Source organism: Giraffa tippelskirchi, chromosome 7 (genome assembly GCF_054371585.1).
Source record: "Giraffa tippelskirchi isolate mGirTip1 chromosome 7, T2T-mGirTip1v1.2.pri, whole genome shotgun sequence".
NCBI classification, from domain to species: Eukaryota; Metazoa; Chordata; class Mammalia; order Artiodactyla; family Giraffidae; genus Giraffa; species Giraffa tippelskirchi.
This window is the reverse complement of record NC_137281.1, coordinates 124426608-124445047: the sequence shown is the minus strand read 5'-3', so window position 1 is coordinate 124445047 and position 18440 is coordinate 124426608. Positions and strand designations below refer to the sequence as shown.

Below are 18440 nucleotides of genomic sequence, written 5' to 3'. Positions count from 1 at the left end.
GTTCTGAGTTTGAATCTCTTCTACTGAGCAAGAACTTTGTGACTTTGCCAAAGTTATGTAAATTCTATGAATCTCAGGTTCATTATCTACAAAGGAAAATATCTTTCCTGTAGAGTTATTAAGCATTAATTCTGCATGAAAATATATGACTTAATTTTCTTTATAAAATCCTTATCCCATTTACTGACTATAAATGTGTGTTACAAAGCCCTTTTTAGATACTATTTCATTTAATCCTCACAATAACCCTGTTGTAGATACATTATCCTCATTATACAGATGTGAACTTAAGCACAAAGAAGGTAAGTAAACATGTCTAAGTTTGTACAGTTAAGTAATGAGCCATGTTTCAAACTCCTAGGAAACCTGACTTCATGATCTAGCCCTTAAGCACTGCACCAGCCTACCCACCACAGCATTTTAGGGCTTTAAGTAAAATCCTTATTATTAAATGAAGGTTCTAGAGTAGATAGGTCCTCACCATAATCCATTCTTGCAATCTGTGATCCATGAGCACAGTGAGAAAGTAGATCTTATTTGAGAAGAAGTGAGGCCAGAACAACTGGACAGGGCCAGAACTTAGTTGTTCTGAAACATTAGCTTCTGGCCACAGTTTAGATTGACCTGAAATGCTTGGATATTTGTACTAACAAGGAAGGTGATTTGCTGTTTTATACCCTACTTATAGACTTTCTCTCATGAATGTGCCAAATTTGCACAATTTAAATATGGAATGTAGCTTGTCATAGGCAAATTCACAATCTTTGTGATGCTTGTTCTGAGAACTTGATCCTCTTGTTTTTTGGAGAACTGGATCCTCTTGTTTGTGTTCTAAATATTAAGTATAAAAGAAGGTGAAAGAAAGATTCTGAACTTAAGAAACTGCAAGCAGGAAGAGTAAGTATCCACTAAGAAAAAATCTTTGTGTGTATATGATGGTAGTGAGGGGTGAGAATTGCTGCAAAAATACAGCAATATTACCGAATAAAGTAGAAAATCATAGACATGCTTCGTGGAATGAAAAAGTGATAAAAAAAAAAAAAGGAAACTTCTTCAGGGATCTCGTGATTTCTTATGACCCTCCTCATCTCTGTGCTAAATGTTCCTTTTCTAAGTCTTAATGAACTTTCAGCAATCTTTCATAATGCTTTAAGGAAACAGGGCTGCTTCGACCTTGGTCCTAGCAGGAAACAAATTAACCTTAGACTGTGCAAATAAAAAAGTGAATAAAGGGGGAACACTGGCAGAGATGTGGGCAGGATTAAGTGAATAAAAAAGGGTTAGAGACACTCTCAGAAACTAACAACCAGTGGGGAACCATTGCTGTCATTTATCATAACTGTTGATGGAGAAAATGTATAATGTGAATAGTAATCCCCATAAACAAAGTTTCTTATCCATTTATGTCTCTACTGATCTATCCATTTAATATTTGCTTACTTCTTGGTCTTATTTGGCATTGTATAGTTTCTTCTACTTTTCAAAATTCTAGTTAGTGTGTATATATGTAGCTGGATTAATAGTTGAGATTAGATTCAAAATATATGACAACTTCATAGGTGGTGCTAGTGGTAAAGAACCTGGCTGCAGTGCAGAAGACATAATGAGATGTGGGTTCGAACTGATCCCTGGGTCAGGAAGATCCCCTGGAGGAGGGCCTGGCAACCCACTCCAGTATTCTTGCCAGGAGAATTCCATGGACAGAGGAGCCTGGTGGGCTATAGTTCATAGGGTTGCAAACAGTCGGACATGACTGAAGCAACTTAGCATGAACGCATATGAGAAGAAATAGCCTGAATCTAAAAATTCCATTAGTCAATTTCATCATTTGTAAGATCATCAAACTCTGTCGGATCTATTGGTTTTTAACAGACCAGAACATTTGCAGACTGTAGTGTGTTTTAACTATGTCAGATTTTGGGGTCAACATGCAAGGGATAAAGTTTTAATCCTCTACATTGACTATGGGTATGTGGACCTTCTAAACTGCAAGTTTTCATCCACAAAATATATAATGTATATATATTTTATATATACAAAATATATATAAAATATATTTAAATATATATACAAATATATATGTATATATATACACAGATATATATTTAAAATATAATACACAAATATTCAAAAAATATATAAAATATATAATATATATACTAAGTACCAGTATGAGAAGCAAATGGTTCAAAGCTATGACATTATTCTTAAAAGTACAAGTACCATGTAAATATATGTAAATTAGCTATCTGCAACATTATGGCCTCTGCATCGCTAAATTGAACATCCTAAATTGAACATCTTTTTTAGCAAAAATAGGTGACACAATATAAGTCCAGTGAAAATCAGAGACTATTTGTTCTTATGTATTCCTAAATAAAGAGGCTTAGTTTCCCATATTCTAAGATTTAGCAACTTAGAAACAAAATAATTAAAAATTATAAAGGAAAGGCATCCAATAAAGCATCATTTCCCATTAACAAGAAAGGAGTGAGATAAATACTTACAAAAAAATTCCCCAGAGTTATGAAAGATAGAATTTGTGCATTTAGTAATATTCAGCAGTCAGGGTTATTTCCTGCCATGTAAAGAGCACACTTTACTCTCAAACGCCCAGAAGGCACCACTTTATATGTGCTGGAATAGTGAATGTTAGTAATGATTACATTAAATTATCACAGAAAGGTTAAATGACATTTGCTGTGATTTGCTCAAGATAGCAGGGATATATATAATGTATTCTAAAAAGATATTCGTTCAAAATGGTTAAAAGTTTAATGACATTGTGAAACTTTGAGAATTATTTGGAGAACATAGCTCTCAATAGCTGAAGTTCTATTATACTATTCTACTGATTTGAAGTATAGAAAGTCAGAGATGACAGTCAGTCATTTGTCTGGCTTCCTAACACGCATGTGTTTACAGAGTTGAGTCTAAAGTAATGGAATCCTCCAAGTATTGGGTGCCTTGTCACCTTATTTGAAGAAGTTTGGCCAACCTTATCTTTAAGACTTGAAACTTTCAGTAGCACAGCCAAGGAGGTGAGCAGCCCTATGACATGATGCTTAATAAAAAATAACCATTTTCTGCTACTTCTGTGAATAGTGTGCTAATTATGTTCTAGGATCCTATATTGTTATGCCTAATGAAAGTTCACCAATGTTGCCTGCAGCCCATTTGCACACATTAAATATTGATAAATTCCTACTCTGTACGAGGCATAGAGTATTAGGCCTGTGTTAGGCATTGGGGATATAAAGGTAAATGGTGGAATAACCTGAAAAAAGTGTTGATTTTAATTTTCTGTAGGTTCATTATAAACTCCTACCCTGTCTCTCTCTCTCTCTCTCTCACACACACACACTTCAAGAAGTGATATGGTACCATCCTGCATCCTGTGTTCTAGGCCTTCTTATGTTCTAAGAAAGAGCTCAAAGACTTGTGATTCAGAAAGTTTAGATTCAGGAGATAAAGGGTTAGACTGTGGACCAGGAACTAAAAGGTAATTGAATCTATGTCCCAAAGGTGGAAGGACCAGAGAAAAGACATTGAAAAGATGTGGCCTAGTAGAGCCACTAGTTTTAAGAGACATGGCAGTTAAAGGGTCTTGGCCAAATAAAACATAGGGAAGGGGGTTCTATGAGCAGAGGAGTTGAATAGGATCACTTGAATTTGGTTAATAAGTTTCTCAAAGAACTAAAACCAGACACCACTCACTACATTTCTGTACAGTCTAAACATCCTGCTACTACTGAAAAGCACTGGAAGTGGTGAGCATAGCAGATTCCTAGTGAGGATTTAGAACAATATTTAATTTGAATTTGAATCATAAAATAAAGTCATATTCATTTCTTCTCTGGTGTTGTGATGCATATTCATATCCATCAGAAATGAGTAGGTCATGGATCCTGCCTTAGAGGAGCTTGTAGCCTAGAAGGATAATTCCTATAAATAATAACTAATCACTCTGTCCAACTTTACTGATTCTCTGATGTTCATGATAAAACCTGAAAGGTGAGAATAGTCTGTATTTTACAATTGATGGCACATACAGGATGACACATATTAATGAAAGTGTATGAGATGTTTATAAATAGAATAACAATAACAACAACAAAGCAAATGCTGAAATAAAACACTTTTAAGTGCTGCTGTGGAGGAATGGCTCCATTATATTTATTTGTTTAAAAACTTTTTTCACACAATTTTCCAAATATTTTGGAAATTGTATGAAATGAGTAACAGTTCCTTTAAAGAGCAATTGCTGTCAGTAGCTCTCAGTTTGATTGAATGTTATCTTTAGGGAACAGCAACAACAAAAAAAGAGTAAACAATTTCCACTGTGCCCTAAAGGTATACCAAAGAAAGTGATATGCACTGCCCCAGAGTTAAGATCTGAGGACCAGAAGGAATGAAGGTCACCACGTGTGGCTCTCTTCTGTCAAATGCCAAATGCTCTTGCTCTTTGACACAATTGTGGGAAGTCTAGCGTGAAAAGAAGCATGCTTTTGGCTTAGAAATTTTTCACTTGCATTTTCAACAAGGTGGAAAGATGACTTGGAAAGAATGCTTTCCCTGGTTCATAATATAGAAAGATATGATGTCAAATAATTAATGCATTAAAAGGTTGAGGAACCTTGATTCACTTTGTTTTCCATATTGAAGCACTGGATCAAAGCTACTTGAGACCTGTCTTTAAAACAGCTTCTCTCAGAGGAAATTGATATAAAGGGATAGGTCAACAACCCCAACTACAAGATAAACGGCAATTAAAACTAGCCAGAGGCCCTCCCTTTTTTAAAAAATCAGAATTCTAGGTAAATAGACTTTAGCAGTCCATGATTCTAGTCACTCTCTGAACTAGAGACATTCTTTCTACAACATCCTTGACAGAAAGTTAATTCTGCCTCTGTCTGAACTCATCCTGTACTTTGTGAGTCAGATTGATTAATAGGAAATTTGTTGCCATGAAAGTTCTACTCATAGCTCTTGTTTCAAGAACATAGCATGTAATCTACTTCCCCTTTTATATAACAGCCCTTAAATAGTTTAGAGATAACTATGGTCCTTCTCCCCCAAAACACTTTAGTTCAGATCTATTCAAATATGTCATTCTATTTGTTCTCTCATGGATGTGCTGCCATTTCCTTCTTAAATTGTGTGTAAAGGAATGAGGTATATAATCTGACTAGGTTAGTTGAGTAGGATTATTTCTTATTTTGTACTTTATTGATCTTTCCAAATTAATGACTTTATGATCTCTCAAACAATGCATTATAAAATTTCAGTTACTACAAATAAATATGAAAAACAAAGCCATAACTCAGCCAAATTCCCTCCACTCAGAAATAACTACTTTTCACATTTGGTGATTACTTTACACATCTCTCCATGCATATATACACTTGACTCTACATATAAATTGTATCTTAAATATGTCTACTTCTCTTCTTCTCTATTTTTTATTATAGTGATGTGTATAGTTATACCTCATTTGGTTTAAATTTGCATTTCCCTGATGGTTAAGGATAATGAATCTCTTTTCATGTGTTTATTTACCATCTGTATATCCTCTTCAGTATATTCTCTTCAGAAATCTCTGTTAATGTACTTGTCTATTTTCTCTTTGGATTTTTAAAACATTTACTATTGAATTTTAGGATTTCTTTGTACTCTGGCTATTATTATTTTGTTTTTGTGGTTTGTAAATATTTTCTCCCAGTGTGTGGTTAATCTTTTCATCCTCTTCACATTGTCTTTCAAAGAGCAAAAGTTTTAAAATTTATCAATTTTAACTTTTTAATTTTACCAACTTTTCTTTTTATGGATCACTCTTTAGATATCAAGTCCAAGAACTCTTTCCCTAGTCCTAAAATCTAGAAGATTTTCTCCTGTAGAATTTCTTAAAGGTTTCTAGTTTTTTGTTTTACATTTATATGTGTGATCTATTTTGAGTTAATTATTGTATAAGATGTAGTATTTTAGATTGAGATTTACTTTTCTTGCCTACAGTATCCAGTTTCTCTAGCAACCATTTGTTGAAAGTTGATCCTTCATTAAATTGCTCTTTCACTTTTTTCAAAAATCAGTTGAGCATTTTGTTTAGGTCTATTTCTATATTCTGTTCATTAGTCTATGTGTCAATTCCTCCACTGAACTTGGTTAATGACGCTATATAGTAAACCTTAATACTGGGTAGGTTAGAGTACTTTTTCTCACATTATTTTTCTTTGTCAAGATTATTTTATCTATTTTAAGGCCTGTGTCTTTCCATACAAATTTTAAAATAACCTTGTCTCTTTCTTAAAACACTTACTGGGATTTTGATAGGCATTGTGTTAAACCTATAGATCAACTTGGGAAGAATGGCTATCCTTATTATGATGAGTGTTCCATTCCATGAATATGGTATGTCTTTCCATTTGAGTTGTCTTTCATTTCTTTCATCACCATTTTATAATTTTCAGCACACAGATCCCACTGCAGTTAAGTATTGCATTTTTAAAGATTACGTTTGTTAAGTAATATCTAAGTGTTATGTTTTCTTTGGAATAATTATAATTAAAAAAATTTGTTTCCACATGGACAGTGTTAGTATATAGAAATGTGATTGATGTTTGTGTGTTAATTTTGTATCCTATGACTTTTCTGGAAGCACTTGTGAAACTAGATTTTTTTTTGAGCATTTCTTTGGATTTTCTATGTACACAGTCGTGTCATCTGCATATGAGAGTTGCTTTCTTTCTTTCCAATCTGTGTGATTTTTGTATACATATTCATTTGTATATTTTATATATTTTGTATGTAAATTCAATTATTTGTCTTACTATGCTGGTTAGAACTTCCAGTACAATATTGAATAATAGTGATGAGAAAATGAATTTTTGCCTTGTTCTTGATCTTATGGGAAAGCATTATGTTTTTCATCATTGAGTAGCCATAGGTTATTTTTACATATTTTTATCAAGTTTGGGTAATTCCCTGTATCCCCAAGTTTTATTATGAATGAGTACTGAATTTTTTCAAGTGTTTTTTTTTTTCAGTTTTAATTGATATAGTCATTTAATTTTTGTTCCTTAGACTGTTGATATTAAGAGACAAGAAACGATCTCTGGGTTGGGAAGATTTCCTGGAGGAGGGAATGGCAACCCACTCCAGTATTTTTGCCAGGAGAATTCCGTGGACAGAGGAGCCTGGTAGACTTAGCACACACAGCCTGTTGTTATAATGGATTACATTAAATGGTTTTCTAATTGAACTAACCTTGCATATCTGGAACAAATTCTACTTGACAATGATATATAATTCTTTTTATACGTTTTTGAATTTTGTTTACCAGTATTTTGTTGAGGATTTCTGTGTCTAAATTCTTGAGAGATAGTAGTCTATAATATTGTTTTTTTGTATTTTCTTGATGTAGTTTTAATATCAGAGTAATATTGGTCTCATGAAATGAGATGGGAAGTGTTTCCTCTTCTTCTGTTTTCTGGAAACGATTGTGTAAAATTGGTGTTAATTCTCCATTAAATGTTTACTAAAACTGCCGAATGAAATCATCGGAGTGTGGAGTTTTCTTTTCCTAAAGATTTAAATTATGAATTCTATTTCTTAAATGGTTATAGTGCTTTTGAGATCCTCTGCTTCATCTTGGTTGAATTTTGGTAATTTGTGGGTTTTGAGGAAAGTCGTCAAATATATTTGTGTAAAACCATTTGTATTATTCCTCTATTGTCCTTTTAATGGCTGCAGGGTCTGTGGTAATATCCTCTCTGTCATTCCTGATATTGATGATATGGGTGTTCTTTTTTAAATTTTGGTTGAGCTTACTACAGGTTTATTAATTTTTTTAAAACTGCTTTTGTTTTTTTATTTTCTCTAGTGCTTTTTATTTTTACTGTCATTATTTCTATTCTGGTCTTTATTATGTTCCTTTTGCTTACTTTGTTTTTTTCTTGTTTTTCTAGTTTCTTTCTTTTGGAACTTAGATTATTGATTTAAGAACGTTCTTTATTTCTAATTCAAGCATTTAGTATTAATTTCCCTTTCAGAACTGCTTACGCTGCGTCTCACATATTTTGATATGTTGTATTTTCATTTTTACTCACTTTTATGTGTTTTAAATAGACTTTTCTTTTTGAATTAGGGTTATTTATATGTGTGTTGTTTACAAACTTTCGTATTGTCTTTCTGTTATTTGTTTCTAGTATAATTCCATTAAGGTCATAGAACATATTCTGTTTGGTTTTAATTCTTTAAGTTATAAGTATGGTTTCCAGTATATATGGTGTATCTTGACTATAACATGAGTACTTAAAAAAAAAAGTGTACTTTACTGTTTTGAGGTGGATTTTTCTATATAGGTCACTTGGATTCTGTTGATTGTATTATTCAGATCTCCTACTAATTTTGTAGGAAATACAAAATATTTCTTTACTGACTGACTGACTAATTTTCTGACTTGATGTAATTGCAGGAGTTCTGAAGCCCCCAGCTATAATTGTAGATTTGTCTATTTCTCTTTTCAGCTCTATTGATTTGTGCTTCATGTATTTGAGACTCTGTCAATTAGTACATACACTTTTCAGTTCAGTTCAGTTGCTCAGTCGTGTCTGACTCTTTGCAACCCCATGAATCGCAGCACTCCAGGCCTCCCTCCCTGTCCATCAAGAACTCCCGGAGTCTACCCAAACCCATGTCCATCAAGTCGGTGATGCCATCCCGCCATCTCATCCTCTGTCGTCCCCTTCTCCTCTTGCCCCCAATTCTTCCCAGCATTAGGGTCTTTTCCAATGAGTCAACTCTTCGCATGAGGTGGCCAAAGTATTGGAGTTTCAGCTTCAACATCAGTCCTTCCAATGAACACCCAGGACTGATCTCCTTTAGGATGGACTGGTTGGATCTTCTTGCAGTCCAAGGGACTCTCAAGAGTCTTCTCCAACACCACAGTTCGAAAGCATCAATTTTTCGGCGCTCAGCTTTCTTCACCGTCCAATTCTCACATCCATACATGACTACTGGAAAAACCATAGCCTTGACTAGACAGACCTTTGTTGGCAGAGTAACGTCTCTGCTTTTCAATGTGCTATCTAGGTTGATCATAACCTTCCTTCCAAGGAGTAAGCGTCTTTTAATTTCGTGGCTGCAATCACAATCAGCAGTGATTTTGGAGCCCAAAAAAATAAAGTCAGCCACTGTTTCCCCATCTATTTGCCATGAAGTGATGGGACCAGATGCCATGATCTTAGTTTCCTGAATGTTGAGCTTTAAGCCAACTTTTTCACTGTCCTCTTTGACTTTCATCAAGAGGCTCTTTAGTTCTTCTTCACTTTCTGCCATAAGGGTGGTGTCATCTGCATATCTGAGGTTATTGATATTTCTCCTGGCAATCTTGATTCCAGCTTGTGCTTCCTCCAGCCCAGCGTTTCTCATGATGTACTCTGCATATAAGTTAAATAAGCAGGATGACAATATACAGCCTTGACGGACTCCTTTCCCTATTTGGAACCAGTCTGTTGTTCCATGTCCAGTTCTAACTGTTGCTTCCTGACCTGCATACAGGTTTCTCAAGAGACAGGTCAGATGGTCTGGTATTCCCATCTCTTTCAGAATTTTCCACAGTTTATTGTGATCCACACAGTCAAAGGCTTTGGCATAGTCAATAAAGCAGAAATAGATGTTTTTCTGGAACTCTCTTGCTTTTTCGATGATCCACCGTATGTTGGCAGTTTGATCTCTGGTTCCTCTGCCTTTTCTAAAACCAGCTTGAACATCTGGAAGTTCACGGTTCACGTATTGCTGAAGCCTGGCTTGGAGAATTTTGAGCATTACTTTGCTAGCGTGTGAGATGTGTGCAATTGTGCAGTAGTTTGAGCACTCTTTGGCATTGCCTTTCTTTGGGATTAGAATGAAAACTGACCTTTTCCAGTCCTGTGGCCACTGCTGAGTTTTCCAGATTTGCTGGCATATCGAGTGCAGCACTTTCACAGCATCATCTTTCAGGATTTGAAATAGCTCAACTGGAATTCCGTTACCTCCACCAGCTTTGTTCGTAGTGATGCTTTCTAAGGCCCACTTGACTTCACATTCCAGGATGTCTGGCTCTAGGTGAGTGATCACACCATCATGATTATCTGGGTTGTGAAGATCTTTTTTGTACAGGTCTTCTGTGTATTCTTGCCACCTCTTCTTAATATCTTCTGCTTCTGTTAGGTCCATACCATTTCTGTCCTTTATCGAGCCCATCTTTGCATGAAATGTTCCCTTGATATCTCTAATTTTCTTGAAGAGATCTCTAGTCTTTCCCATTCTGTTGTTTTCCTCTATTTCTTTGCATTGATCGCTGCATATACATTTAGGACCATTATATTTTCTTCGATGATTATTTTATCATTATATTTGTTTCTAATAACTTTTTTTGCTCTGAAGTTTATTTTGTCAGATGTTAATATAGCCACTTGTGCATTTTTTATTAATGTTTGCTTATCTTTTTTAATCTTTCCATTTGAAATAAATTTTCCAAACTTCATTCAGAGTGGTAAATTTTGAATTTCAGCCTCTTGTTAGTAGCACATAGATTAGTCAGTTTATTTAAATCCAAAATGCCAGTCTTTTTCTTTTGATTGATGTATGTTTAGACCATTTACATTTAAGGTAATCATGATTATGTTAGTACCTGATATATTTATATGTTTAAAGTCATTTTGTTATTTGTTTTTTTGCTTGTCTCCTCTCATTCTCTTTCCTGTTTCTCTTTTCTTCCTTGCCTCTGGGTTATTGGAACACTCTTTTAGGATTTCATCTTTATTTATTAGTGTTTTTGAGTGCATATCTTTGTATAGTTTTTGTAGTGCTAGCTCTTTTGTAGAGCTGGATATTATATTGTATATATGTGACTTATTCCACACTATGGATATCAGTAGTTTACCACTTTAACTGAAATATAGAAACCTTTTAATAGTTTTGTGGACTTTTAGGAATTATCCATTTCATTTAGATTGTCTAATTTGTTCATATACATTATCATAGTATTACTTTATAATCTTTTTTTTAAATTAGTAGTGTCTTATTTAGTAATGACTTATCTTCCATTTCTTAATCCAGTAATTGGAGTCTTCTTTGTTCTTCTCTTGGTCAATATAGCTAAAAATGTGTGTTTCCCTGGGCTTCCATTTTATTACCACAAAATGGGTGGCCTAGATAGCTGAAATTCCTTCTCTCACAGTCTGAAATCAAGGTGTTTGTAGGGTCATGCTCCCTCTGGACTCTCTAGGAAAGAACCCCTTTCATGCCTTTCTCCTAGATTCAGGTGACTGCAGCAGTCCTTGGCACTCTTTGTTACGTCTGTACTCATATTGCCTCCTTCTCTTTCTGTTCTCCTGTTTATCTATCAAATCTTCCTATGTCTTTCTCTTATAAGGACATTTGTAATAGCAGTTTGGTCACATCTTGGATAATTCAGCTTGAGTTCCTTTTCTCTAGATCCTCAGTGTAACCACACCTTTTCCTATGTAAAGTATCATTTACAAGTTCCAAAGATTGACATGAATATTAATTAATTGGAAAGTTGAGGTGAAGAATGATTTTTCAACCCTCAACAAAAGTCAGTTTTGTTGGCCTTTCCAAAGAAGCAGCTTTTGGTTTCATTTATTTTTCTCTATTAATTTTTTAACCTTTGTTTAATTTCTGATCTAATTTTTATTATTCCTTACTTCAGGTTTAGTTTTCTTTTTTTCCCCCCCAGTGTCTAAAGGTGGAAAGTTATGTTACTGATTTGAAGTCTTTCTTTTTTTTTAATGTAGGCATTCACACCTATAATTTCCATCCCATAAGTTTTGGTATGTTATGTTATATCTTTGTTTTCATTTATCTCAAAGTATTTTCTAATTTCCATTGTGATTTCTTCTTTGACCCATTCAATAATTTAGACGTGTGTTAATTTCCACATATTTATAGCCTGCCAAGTTTGTGTAACTGATTTCTAATTTCATTCCATTGTTGTTGGAGAATACACTTGTATTCTGTCCATATTTTTAAATGTATTGAGGCTTGTTTTATGACCTAGCATGTATTTCACCTGGAGAATGTCCCATGTACACTTAAAAAAGATAACACTGCTGTTGTTGAATGGAGGTTTATTGTGTCGTTCAGGACTTCTGTTTCTTTATTGATGCTTGCCTAGTTCTGTTACCTATTTTTGAGAGTAGGGTTTTGAATTCCCAACTATTACTATTGAATTCTCTATTTCTCCTTTTACTTCTATCAGTTTTGCTTCATAATATTTGCTACTCTGCTATTAGATGCATAAATATTTATAGTTATTACATCTTTCTGATTTATTAATTTTTTATATTATAAAGTATCCTTCTTTATCTCTTAACATTTTTTGTTCTAAAGTGTGCTGTCCCTGATTTTGTTACAGCCACCCCCTCTTTCCTATAATTGCTGAATGTATGATATATCTTTATTTATCTTTTGACTTTTAGTGTTTATATCTTTGAATCTAACATGTGTCTCCTATAGACAGCATATAGTAGTCTTGTTTTTTTAATCCACTATGACAGTCTCTGCCTTTGATGGGATTATTTATCTAACCACGTTTAATATTATTAGTGAGATAGCTGGACTTACAGATGCCGTGTTTCTTTTGTGTTCTATATATTTCATATATTTTTGTGCCTCAATTCCTTTACTGGTTTCTTTTAGCATTAAGTGCATATTTCATAATGTACCATTTTAATTTCTTTAGTGGTTTTTTTTCCCCTAGCATTTTTGGGAGTTATTTCCTTAATGGTTGCTCTTGTGCCGACTATGTACAGCTTAACTTTTCAGAATCAGCTTTAGATTTTTACTAACTTAATTCCATTGAGCAATAGAAATGCTGTTGTTTTGTAGATGTATACCTTTACACTATTTTTGTGCATTGTATGTGATCATATTTTATCTCTAAATTTTACAAACACAACATGTCATTGCTGTGGTTTGTGCTTTATAAAATTTAATGTCTTTTAAAGAAGCTGAGAGAGGAATAGAGAGCAAGTATGTACTTATAGTTTTTGTTGTATTAACCATTTTATTTAATATTTCTGATTCTCTTTATTTGTTCCTGGGGAATTAAATTACCATCTGGAGTCATTTTCTTAGATCAGTACAGTTTTGTTCCCACCCACCTTTTTGTGCTGTTCTTTGTAAATTTATTACATTTAATTTTGTATGATAAACTATATCCATGTTGTTTTGTATGTTTGCTTTTAAAATCAGTTAAGAGAAGAAATGATGCATTTATACTTTTTTTTAAAATTTGGATTCAAATTACTATTGGAGTTCACTTGCTTTCAGCCTGAAGAACTTCCTTTAGTATTTCTTATATCTCATTTTCTGTTAGCTAGCAACAGATTTTCTGTTTTTGTTTACCTGATGTGTGTTGATTTCACCTTCTATTCACAAGATAGATTTTTTCCCACGTAGGCTTTTGGGTTGACATTATTTTCTTCGAGCATTTAAAATATATTATGCTGCTGCTTTTGGACTCCATGTTTTTCTAATGAAAAGTTAGTTGTTAATCTTACTGGGGATTCCATACAAATTATGTGTCCTTCTTCTCTTGCTGTTTTCAAGATTTTCCCCTTTGTTTTGTCTTTGAACATCTTTACTATGATGAGTCTGTTTATAGATTTCTTTGCATTTATCCTGCTTGGATTCATTGAGTTGCCTGGGTGTGTAGATTGATGGTTCTTTTAACACATTTAGGAAAATTTCAGCCATTATTTCTTTGAGTATTTTGTCTGCTCTTTTCTCTCTCTTCACTTTTTCTATCTTTTTTGTTATGTATATGTTTATGATCTTAACTGAGCCCCACATTTCTCTGAGGCTCTGTTCATTTTTCTCAATTCTTTTTTTTTCCTGTCCTTTGGATTATGTAATATCTGTTGATTTATCTTCAAGTTCACTAATTTTCTTCTGCCAGTTCAAATCTACTGTGAAACTCCTCTAGTGAATTTTTTATTTCAGTGTTATTACTTAAAACTCCAAAATTTCTATGTGATTCTTTAATTTTAAAAAAAATCTTTTTATTAATATTGTCTATTTGATATGGTGTTTTCCTCATACCTTCCTTTACTACAGTCATTGTTTCTTTTAGTTCTTTGAACATATTTATAATGGCTGCTTTTACGATTTGTTAAATCTGACATCTAGTTATTCTCAGGCAGTTTCTGTTACCTGCTTTTTCTTTCTTTTTTCTTTTTCATTTGTGCATCATACTTTCCTATTTCTTTATAATTTTTTCTTTGAAACTGTACATTTTAATATAGTCAGTTTGGTTATTGGTTCTCTACTCTGGAGCTTGCTATTGTTTTTTATTTATTTAGTGACTGGCTGGATTATTCTGATGAAGTCTATATCCCTTACACAAGGTTAAGTCTCTGATATTGCTCCCTTGTAAGGTAATGCTCAAAATTCTCCAAGCTAGGGTTTAAGAATACATGAACAGTGAACTACTAGATGTTCAAGCTGGCTTTAGAAAAGGTAGAGGAAGCAGAGATCAAATTGCCAACATCTGCTGGATCATTGAAAAAGCAAGAGAGTTCCAGAAGAACATCTATTTCTGCTTTATTGACTGTGCCAAAGCCTTTGACTGTGTGGATCACAATAAACTGTGGAAAATTCTTCAAGAGATGGGAATACCAGACCACCTGACCTTCCTCTTGAGAAATCTGTATGCAGGTCAGGAAGCAACAGTTAGAACTGGACATGAAACAACAGAGTGGTTCCAAATAGGAAAAGGAATACGTCAAGGCTGTATATTGTCACCATGCTTATTTAACTTGTATGCGGAGTACATCATGAGAAATGCTAGGCTGGAGGAAGCACAAGCTGGAATCAAGATTTCCAGGAGAAATATCAATAACCTCAGATATGCAAATGACACCACCCTTATGGCAGAAAGTGAAGAAGAACTAAAGAGCCTCTTGATGAAAGTGAAAGAGGACAGTGAAAAAGTTGGCTTAAAGCTCAACATTCAGACAACTAAGATCATAGCATCCAGTCCGTTACTTCATGGCAAATAGATGGGGAAACAGTGTCAGACTTTATTTTTTTGGGCTCCAAAATCACTGCAGATGGTGACTGTAGCCATGAAATTAAAAGACGCTTATTACTCGTTGGAAGGAAATTTGTGACCAACCTAGACAGCATATTAAAAAGCAGAGACATTACTTTGCCAACATAGGTCCATCTAGTCAAGGCTATGGTTTTTCCAGTAGTCATGTATAGATGTGAGAGTTGGACTTTAAAGAAAGCTGAGCGCCAAAGAATTGATGCTTTTGAACTGTGGTGTTGGAGAAGACTGTTGAGAGTTCCTTGGACTGTAAGGAGATCCAGCCAGCCCATCCTAAAGGAGATAAGTCCTGTGTGTTCATTGGAAGGACTGATGGTGAAGCTGAAACTCCAATACTTTGGCCACCTCATGTGAAGAGCTGACTCATTTGAAAAGACCCTGATGCTGGGAAAGATTGAAGGCGGGAGGAGACGGGTATGACAAAGGATAAGATGGTGGGATGGCATCACCAACTCAATGGACGTGAGTCTGAGTAAACTCTAGGAGTTGGTGATGGACAGGGAGGCCTGGCGTGTTGCAGTCCATGGGGTTGCAAAGAGCTGGACACGACTGAGTGACTGAACTGAATTGAACTGATACCCCTCACACAATGTTAAGTCTCTGATATTGCTCCCTTGTATGTGCAGGCTCGAGTATGACCAGTCTCACTGAGATGCCAGTTGTTTTGGCAGGGCTTTCTGGCACTGTTTCAACCCTGATTACATCCAGTTGTAAAGCTCCATCAATTATTGGCTGTTATTCCTAATGTTTTCTTTCACTAATGCTCTAGGGCAGGGGTCTCCAATCCCCCAGACACAGACCAGGGCTGGTCCATGGGCTGTTAAGAACCAGGCTGCACAGCAGGAGATGAGTGGCAGCTGAACAAATGTATTTACAGCTTCAACTGTATTTACAGCTGCTCCCCATTGTTCACATAGCCCTAGTCCATGAAAAAAAAAATGTCTTCCACAAAACTGGTCCCTGGTGTCAAAATGATCGAGGACCACTGCTCTAGGGAATACTTTGCTCTGTAAATGGATCCAGTCAAATTTGGGCTTCATTGGTATAATTCCTGAGATCAGTATATGAAATTGCTTCTGGTACAAGGAGAGTTCCTCTCAGCTGTCTTGTTTTATTCTCTCTGGCAAACAGTCCAGCCTGTTTGGCCTATATCGCCAGTGAATCTACTAATTTCCTTCAAATTACCTTTCATCACATCCTCTTTTTATCAGAGCCCCTCTTAGGCTTGAACTTCTCCATACTCGATTGTAATTGAAGTCAATTCCTTTAGGAAGAGACTACACGCTGTATATTTTAAGAATGTTTCTCGTCCTGAGATAATTCTCTGAGCCATAGCTCTGGAGCTGTGGGTAGGGGGACAGTGGTGTGCTTCTAAGTAACAATGCTGCTTTTGATGCCAAGTCCTTGGTCAAGTGGGGTTGGCACTAGTACTAAGTCTGTTCAGCCTGACTTCCCCAGCATTAACCATTGCCTTATAAGCAGGGGTGAGAGAGTCAGGTTCCCAGTATTCTCAACAGAGCCTCCATCCCACCAGTTAAGGCAGGGCAGAAGAAGAAAGGCAGGAAAGAAGAAAGAAGTTAAGGCAGGGCAGAAGAAGGAAACCCCCAGTTCTCATCTGCATCCACACAGAACTTAGCCTCAGCAATAGACAGCAGTCTATGTTGAGAAATACTAATATTCTGTACCCACAACTCCCAGAAAGCTAGCTAACTCTGTAACTGGACACTTAGGGGTGAAGGACTCTTGTGTTCTTGATATACCAAGTCTAAATTGGAGTCTCTGACTTGCTGAACTGGAAGGAAAAAAGATAAGGAGCAGTTCATGGTATTTTGATTCAAATACCATAGACTCTTACAGTCCTTATGAAGTTTTACTATATTTCCTTGAATAAATGTTTTCTCCTTTTCTGCTTGTACTTAGGACCACTTCCAGAAGCTTTAATGTTGCTTTTAAATAATTTTCACTAGTTCCACAGGAAAACAAGTCCACAAAGCTCCTCTATGTGTCATACCAGAAACAGAGCAACCTGCAGTAATTTTAACATGGCTTTCTCCATTCCTGGGGCTTCCCCGGTGGCTCAAGCGGTAAAGAATCTGCCTGCCAGTGCAGGAGATGTAGGAGATGTGGGTTCCATCAGTGGGTTGGGAAGATCCCCTGGAGAAGAAAGTGGCAACCCACCCCAGTATTCTTCCCTGGAAAATTCCATCGACAGAGGAGCCTGGAGAGTTACAGGCCATGGGATCAAAAGAGGTGAACATGAGAGCAAATGAGCACACACACACACACACATGCTCTATTCCCAGCCTTTTAATTTTCCTTTATGCTTTGGTTTGTTGCAGGTGATGACTAAATCATTTGTTTTTCCAAAAGGAGTTTGTGTGTGTATTCTGAATTTTTTCATGATCAAGAATATCTCACTGTAAGAGTAAGATTAACCACTTAAAATATTCTTGGCATATATTTTTGTTTTCCTTACAACTTTGGAGACCCTTCCCTTGTCTTTTGACATTGAAAAATATTATGGAAAAGTTTGGAGCCTGTTTCCCCCGTGCGTCCCCCCCCTCAGCTTTGTGCTTATAAGTAACTTAATTTTTTCCTGTGTACTTTTCTTTCTTAATTCTTGAAATTAAGTAACTTTTCAAGGATCTATTTTAACTTTGACTGTTGTACATTCTGATGTGTATTCTTTCAAGGGATGAATTCATTTTTTTCATCTTTTAAGAGAATATTTCCATATGTCTCTGAACATGTTTATGATCCACTTATTATATTCTTTAGTTAGGAGATACCCATTATCCAAACTGAATTATCAATAATACTTATGTCTATCATTCTCTCAATATTTGCTTTAATCCTTTTGATTTTTGTTTTTTGTGGTTCATTGTGATTATTTAACAACTCTAATATGTTTTTTATTTTTTCTAAGTTTTATATATCTAATAGTGTTTTGGTTCTCTGTCTTTCCCCCTTAGCTTAGCCTTTTCCTTTTCTATTTGTTTTTATCTGTTGCTGTACTTTCTTTTTGAGCTGATGTTTTACCCATTTCAAATTTCTTTTAAATTCTGGGAGATGCATCAACTTTCCAGACTCGGCTACTTTTTTTCCAACTGGATTACTTGACTTTCTTTGCTTTTATTTTTTTTATCTTCCTTTATCTTTTTTTATTTAACAAAATACATTTGCATGATTTCCATGCTTTTCTCCTTTTGTTTTTCTCAACTTTATGTTATCAATTCTATTTAGACTCTTTTTTTCCCTGTAGTGTGATCTTCAAACCAGAGACGTTGGTATCACCAGAGGTTTATTAGAAATGCAGACACAAAGA

The 18440-nt window shown here is 35.1% G+C and overlaps 1 protein-coding gene across 1 annotated transcript in view; it reads left to right on the top strand.

Annotated features, from left to right (window-relative positions):
* LOC145513846 (uncharacterized) overlaps positions 1–18440 on the top strand; it is a 449854-nt gene that overhangs the window by 77817 nt on the left and 353597 nt on the right. The gene's annotated exons all lie outside the window — the stretch shown is intronic.